Consider the following 7,618-nt stretch of genomic DNA (forward strand, 5'->3'; position numbering starts at 1 on the left):
TTTAGAATAGTCACATATTTTCACTAAGACAACGTGGCCCTTAGAAGTTACAACTCTAATGCCACGGTGTTTTTGACTTTCGAGCACTGTGGAGCTAAAGTAGGAAAAATGGCACAGAGGCGTGAGAAATTGTGGTGCAGTGGTATTTAAAAATACAGAATATGGTTCTACCAAGCTAATTTTTTAAAGTTGCGGCGTTGTATATGTTTCCACTATGGTGCTTACAAATAGAGAACATGGTGCTAAAATGCCTAATTTGTGATGCCTCGGCGATATTGAATGTGACATTACAGCGTTGTTTCATTGGACACCACGGCGCTGAAGACTACTTAAAATTTACTATCATTTTTTTAGTTTTTTTTGTATAAAAATAATTAAAACCAACACATTTTCACTAAAAAGAATGCATATAAAATAATATATAGTTTACACTATTAAATTATCTCCAATTTAAAATCTTTCTTTTCTCAAGTAAATAAAGAAATCTACAATTCTGATTAATCAACTAACAAAAATAAAAATTAGTAATAAATTATTAAAATATAAGATAGTATATCACTATCTAAAAGTAGTAGAAATAAATAAAGTTATTAATTTAGTTTGAAAATACTAACAATTATCTTAACCAGTCATCCTTATTATTACACAATTTAAATTTGCTTTTAATTTCTGAATTGAGTAATGTAGCTTAAAGATTAGAAGCATTTGTAGTTAAATTGAAATTTTCATAAGTTCACTAGCATTTGTACTAGTTCTCTGATCTTATCCTTCGTGAATTTATGTATAAGATTATAGTTAGACTCTAAGCTTTCATCTTATGCCTATTTTTGAATGTACTAACTTTTTTTCTTTTTTCCTATTCTTTTTAAGATTCTTTCACTTTTGTTTTCCTTTTTATTTTGTGGAGTACATAGTTAATAATTTTGAATATTAATTTTGCTTAAAATATTCTTACAATCTTAATGAGTTTAATGTAAGAATTTAAAAAGATTGCTAATTCTAAATTCAGGTTTCTTATGATTTTAAATTTTAATTTACTCATATCTATTCTTTAATATTAATCCTTCATCTCCATTTTAAAGATCAATGTATAAATATATGACTTATAAATTCAAGTTAAGTTAATAATTTAAATGTTCTAGGTTAATTATCTATTAATTTTTCTAATCTATGAATTATAAAATTGCATTAATTTGAACTATGATCTAGGATTTTATTATTATCCTAATTTTACATAATTTTTAATTATCTTTTTTATTAGGATTAAATAATTAATAAGAATATAGTTATATTAATAGAAGATAATGTAAAAAAGTAAGCGTAAGGGGAATTTAATCAAATGTAAATAAAAACACACATAAAAAATAATAAATACATATATTTCATAAGAATGATAGAAAGGTACAATATGTGATATAAAATAAAACTATAACATAAAGTATAAGATAACTAGTGTATAAAGCAACACTTTAGCCATCATAATATATTGGCTTTCGAAGCCAAAAGTCCAGTCATTACATCACTATAATAAACCATCACATTTCTCAAATCTCCCCCGAAGGAAAAAATATATAATAAAATAAGAGTAGCATTCACACACATATTAAAATACATAGAAAATAAAACTTCTTATATGTCTTATTCTTAATTCTTCTCATCCATATGGTTTCAATCTACGAGCATTAACCATGAAGATATGAACATTCTATTTATCCTAAATCTTTATGGCACCATTAGGATATTTTATAATGATATTAAAAGGGCCAGTCCATTCAGATTTATATTTTTCATGATAATATTTCTTCCTATAATAAAAAATAAGACATCTTGACCAAGAGAAAATTCATGATCTAGAACTCCACATGCATACATCTTCTTCATCTCTGAATTATAGATTTTTTTTTTTTTTTTTATCTTCATAAACTTCATTTTGAATTCATAAATTTTAGCAACTATTGTAGAACTGAGGATGTTTAGAATTGAGAATGAATCTTCATTTTTAAAGCATACTTAACTTCTTTTTTAGGATGAATGTTTTTATTTCTTTCCAACCATTACTTTGAGATTCAATAAAGGAAAATAAGACACTTATAAATACCACACTCAGGAAGGATTGATGTGGATAGAAATTTAAAAGTTTAACTTACCCTTTTTGTAAATTTCACAAGCGCTGAAGTGCCAAAATGTAAATTTTTAACTGTTGTGGCACAGCCAAGCGCGTCGGCACTATACATAGTGTTGTGGCACTCCATTCACTCTCTCAAATTTTTTTAACTAATGCTCACTTCTACTAAATCTAATCTACCAAACACATGAAAATCAAAAGCTAGGTTGCTTCCCATACGGTGCTAAGTTTATAGTCTTCACCCATACTTGCGTAGATTTATCAATTTTGTTTGGGTACATTGCTACCATTCTTCAAATGATTTTTACTTGGATATTTTTCTTTTTCCTTTGGGTTAGCTTTAGTATTGCTTTTCAATGATAAAAGAGATCTACTACTGATTGAAAATGTAAGCTTACTTAATTGGATTTTTAAATTTTTAATTGAAGTAGCTTATTTTTATAATTGAGTCCTTAACTATATCACTACATCTTTAAATGTTGATTCTCTACTTCCAAAGTGATTACTTTGGTTAAATACTGAAGGATATGCATGTTTAGGATTAATAACAGATTACTGAGGATTATTTTAATTCACTCCTTAAAAATTCTAATTAGAATTCTATATATTATTAATAGTAATATTAATTAACAAATTAAAATTAGGATGGTTCTTCTAGTATGGATTATATGTATTGGAGTAGAAATTAATTTATCTTTCAATTAATTTTTTTTTCAATCCCTTGCACATTTTTATTCTCAACTAACTTTTGATCCTCTAATTGAATAGATAATTCCATTCCAAATTCTATATTTTCTCCTTTTATGCTTAACTTCTTAAAAATTTCTACAACTTATGCTGTCAAAATTTCTAAGGCATCTGATTTATATACTATTGTGACTCTCTTAGGATTTACCTTATTAGCAGGATACTAAAAAATATTACTATCCATTTTCTCTATTAATTCATACGCTTCTTTAAATAGCTTAGACATTCACAATCCTCCAGCTATAGCAGCTATAATTACTCTATGAGATCCTACTAATCAATCCATTATAAAATGTTTGAATAACCAACTAATAAGGTAAAGCATGATGAGGACATTTCTTAAGTATTTCCTTAAATCTCTCTTAACTCTCATAAATAGATTATCCTTCACAATGAGTAAAAGAAGTGATATCAATTCTAAGTTTAATAGTCTTTGAAGGTGGAAAATGCTTAGCATTAAACTTATGAGCCAAATCATTTCAAGTGAATATAGAGCTTGAGGATAAAAAATTCAATCACATTTTAGCTTTATCTCTTAGAGAATATGGGAACAATCTAAGTTGAATAGTATCATCACTAACATCATTATACTTATATATTGCACAAATTTCTAAGAATCTATCTAAGTGAAATTTAATACTTCAATAGGAGTTCTCATAAACTAAGAATTTTGAACCATTTGAATTATGGCATGTATTAATTCTAAATTATTAGATTGGATCATAGGTCTATTAATGCTCGATGAATTCCATCTACTAAAGTGTTAGCATAATCCCTAAGAGGTCTAAAATGATTTTGATTTAATAAAGATTCTACCATTTTTATAATTTTTTTGTTTTTTGAATTTTTTAAATGGTTCTTTCTATTTTAGCATCAAACAACAAAGGTTCATTTCTATGTTTATAAAGCATGCAATCAAAAATATACAATCAGCAAATAAAAAAAAAATATAAGTAGGTTTAATTATATAATTAATTCAATAATTTAGTTAAAATTTTAAAAACAAAATACTTCCCTAATAATGACACCATAAACTTAGGGCGCATTTGTTTGCCCATTTTTTTGTGCTTTTTCTGTCTGCCAACGTCAAAGCAGAATTTTTTTTTGTTTGAAAAAATCACTTTTTCTTATTACGATCTCAATACCGGCATTTTACCTAGAAACACAAAAGTAAAAAGTGAGCGCCATTTTCAGAGATGTTCCACGAACTGCCCTTGTTTTATCTATTTTACCCTCCCACGACACGCACGAACTCACATATCCTCTTCTACGAGCATCCCATTCACCGTGACAAGGCTTCAAAGAGGAATCGAATCCCATTCAAGGGGCCAAAATCACCTCAGAAATTTGTTGGAGATTCCTCTACAGCGCCTTCTCCTTCCTGATTTCCTCATTTTCTGCCTTTCTCGACCCACTTTCTCCTTCAAATACAACTCCAATCCAATTCGCATTCTTCCATTTCTGGCAACATTCCTCATCCATAAGTACGACCTCTCCTATTACAACAAATACAACCTTACCTCCAATCTTGTTCTTCCATTTTTTCTACCTATAGATTTTATTATTATTTATACAATAAAATTTAACTATATATGTAAAAATTGAAAGGTATCCTGCCACCGCCTCTGGGAGGTAGGACGGGAGACAAGAGATTGGAGGAGGGAGGAGGCAAGCCAATGCAGTCCAGAGCAAAGGAGGGAGTGGAAGAGAATGAAGAAACTGAGGGTGGAATGGGGAAAGCAGAGATGGAAACCAAAAAAATTAAAGAAGTGGAGGGCAAGGCGAGGTTGATCAGAAATATGGAGGAGAAGGAGCTCGATGTCGCACTGCTGGAGGCGGTAGGAGATGAAAGAGCTGGAGAAAGTGGTAAGCCAGCTCTGGCGCTTCAAGAAGATGATATCTAGGAGGATCTTCATGAAGCCCTCGTCCATTTCTAACGATGAAGATGATGACAATGAGCTGGACAATGGTCAGTTTATGGAGATACGAACGAGCGGAAGGAGATGAAAATACCGCATGGTCGCTTGGCATAGATCAGGAACAATTGTAGACAGGGCTGTTGAAGAATTTGTTAGGTTTATGTGTCACTGTTTTGCCCATTAATCCATAAAAAAATGTGTTTTACTGAAGTAGATAGCTTAATCCTACAAAAAAAAAAAAAAAACTGCTCATTACTCGAGTAGGTTTAGTACAACACTAATCCAAATTAAACTCTAGACACTTAAATTGTGAAATTCTAGATGGTGAAATTGTGGTGTGGTATGACTAAAAAAACACTATACAAATCTGATGGATCATGGGTCTTATCACTATGTATCTTAAAGTTTTTTGTGATGATGATTTAAATATGTTTTATTTTTGTAAGATAATATGTTTGCAAATTGGTAGTTGTTCTAAGTATAGCTTGGCTTGTAATTGTTAGTATATCTGTTAGGATAAACCATTACCTTGTTGGATGGCCTAAACTTCAATTGTTATTTTGGTCTTCTTGTTAGGATAACTATATCTAAAATTTGTAATTAGAGCAGACTTCTTTCTCATAATTTTCTTCTTATTACATATGGGGAGTTCCTCAATTAGGACTTTCACTTTCCTTATTATATTTTATTACAATATGTTTTTATCTCATTATAGTATTGTAATCAGTATATGTGTAACAATTTTGGGATATAAGGCTAGATGCATGCACACCATGTTACAAATATTTGTATGTTTATTTTAACACACTTTGCTAACTTACTAATATATAGGTTGCCTAACAAAAAAAAAGGGAAAGCAAAAAGAAGTAGGTGCTCCAGCAACATGGGAGATGGAAACCACATAATCTACTGTGACATTTGCATTAAGGAGATAGAATTGAGAAATAGACCAACTACTCATTTTAATAAGGAAGGATGGCGAAACTTAACAAAAAAATTTAATGAGAGCACAGGTCGAACCTATGATCATGCTAAATTAAAAAACAAACGGGATCAGCTCAAGAAGGAGTGGAAGCTTTGGAAAGATTTAATGCACGATGAAACTGGAATAGGATGGAACCCTTTGAAGAAAACAATTGATTCTTCAAACGAATGGTGGAGCGAAAAATTACAGGTATATATATATATATATATATATATGTTAAGTTACATAATTCCATAAAACATAATACACTTACCAATCAACTTGTCTTCCTATATTTTAGGTTTTTCCTTTAGCAAAGAAGTTTTGTTGTAATGGAATCATGCCTGAGCTTGAGAAAAAATTAGATATCATGTTTGGTCGCGTTGTTGCCACTGGTTCTAATGTATGGGCTCCAAACTCTGGTGTATTGCCTCCTGAACTAAGAGATGTAGATGACATTGCATCTTCTGAAGAAGAACACGATGATGATAATGGAAATATGTTACATATGAATAGCCTTGATGATCCAATTATAGGTGATTCATAAAGATCACATATTACTCAACCAATTACACATAAGAGAAAAAGAATTAGAACAACCAAACCAAATGGAAGATAAATATTCATTGATCATATTGAGGAGCTCGTAAGAGCCGCTAAATATATTAGTTCTGCGCTATCATCATCAACTGCTTCAAGGAAATGTCTGATAATTGCAAATGCATTGGAAGAAATTTCTAAAATACCTGAGATATTTGACGATCCAGAGTTTTATGACTTTTCTATTCTATATATACTAGATTGGAATCAAAGGGAGGCTTTCATGGGACTTCCAACTGATAGAAAATTTTGGTTTTTCAAAAGACGATACCACATGAGTTTCACATCATTATTGTAGATCACAATTTGTTGATAAATTTTGTAAAAAAATTAAGTTTATTTACTACTTTTTTTAGATTGTTTAAAGAATTGTGTGTATTTGTTTTTTTGTATGGACAATAGGTGTGTTTATTCACAACCAGTGAATATATGTTTATTAAAGGTTAGCTTGGTGAAGAAAAAGTTGTTACTGTAAATTCTGAGTTCTTTAAAGGCTTTTGACTAATTTGGATTTGTGTTCGAATACTACATTTTGTGCAAATTAGAGATTCAATTTGACTATTTTCATCCTCTCTGTCAAGCAAATAATCGTCATCTAACCACAAAATTGCTTTAAAAGCTATTATTACTGCATTTAGTTACATTTACTACATTTGAAAGATTATGATGCGGGATAAATGATGATCGTCAATTTTAAAAATGCATAAGGCGACTTCATTATTAAATTATCTATCCATAAACATTGAGTACGACTATAGAGCGATTAATTAGAAATAAATTTATACTGTTATGACCATACTCTTTCAGGATTAGTTTTACTCAACTTTCTGCATGGATTGCAACAATTTTACTGTTCATTAAGTTTGGGATATGGAGTTTCAAATATGGATGGTTTATCTTTTGCTTTAATGCTGTTTGGTGTGAATATTATTTCCTTTTTTTTTTTTCATATTTTGTGAACTTTTTTGAGATTCCATAGCTTTGCATGGTTTTGCTAAAGTTTGGATCATCGTGTATGAAATCATATTCCTTTAGGCATTTTCGTTCTTTATCATATTTCATGGTTCAAAATGCTCTCCATGGGGCTTTTTGTTTTGTAAAACTTCCTAGCCATACTCTTCAAGCGGCAATTCCCATAGCAAAAATGAGTTCTTAGAAGTGTGATCAGATAGCTGCTAAAAATGGAAATAGAAAATGTGTTGAATTAGTTGGATTGGGTAACAGATAATGACTTTCTGCTTATTTTGTTTGTGGCCAAAATGT

At 30.0% G+C, this 7,618-nt stretch overlaps 1 non-coding gene across 1 annotated transcript; it reads left to right on the top strand.

Moving 5' to 3' along the window:
- The first annotated feature begins 3,190 nt into the window (after positions 1 to 3,190).
- Positions 3,191 to 3,297, top strand: LOC114580943. The gene has a single exon (XR_003702646.1). It is a non-coding gene; the product is annotated as a small nucleolar RNA R71 (small nucleolar RNA).
- The last annotated feature ends 4,321 nt before the right edge of the window (positions 3,298 to 7,618 follow it).

This window comes from Dendrobium catenatum, unplaced genomic scaffold (genome assembly GCF_001605985.2).
Source record: "Dendrobium catenatum unplaced genomic scaffold, ASM160598v2 fragScaff_scaffold_1413, whole genome shotgun sequence".
Classification (NCBI taxonomy): Eukaryota; Viridiplantae; Streptophyta; class Magnoliopsida; order Asparagales; family Orchidaceae; genus Dendrobium; species Dendrobium catenatum.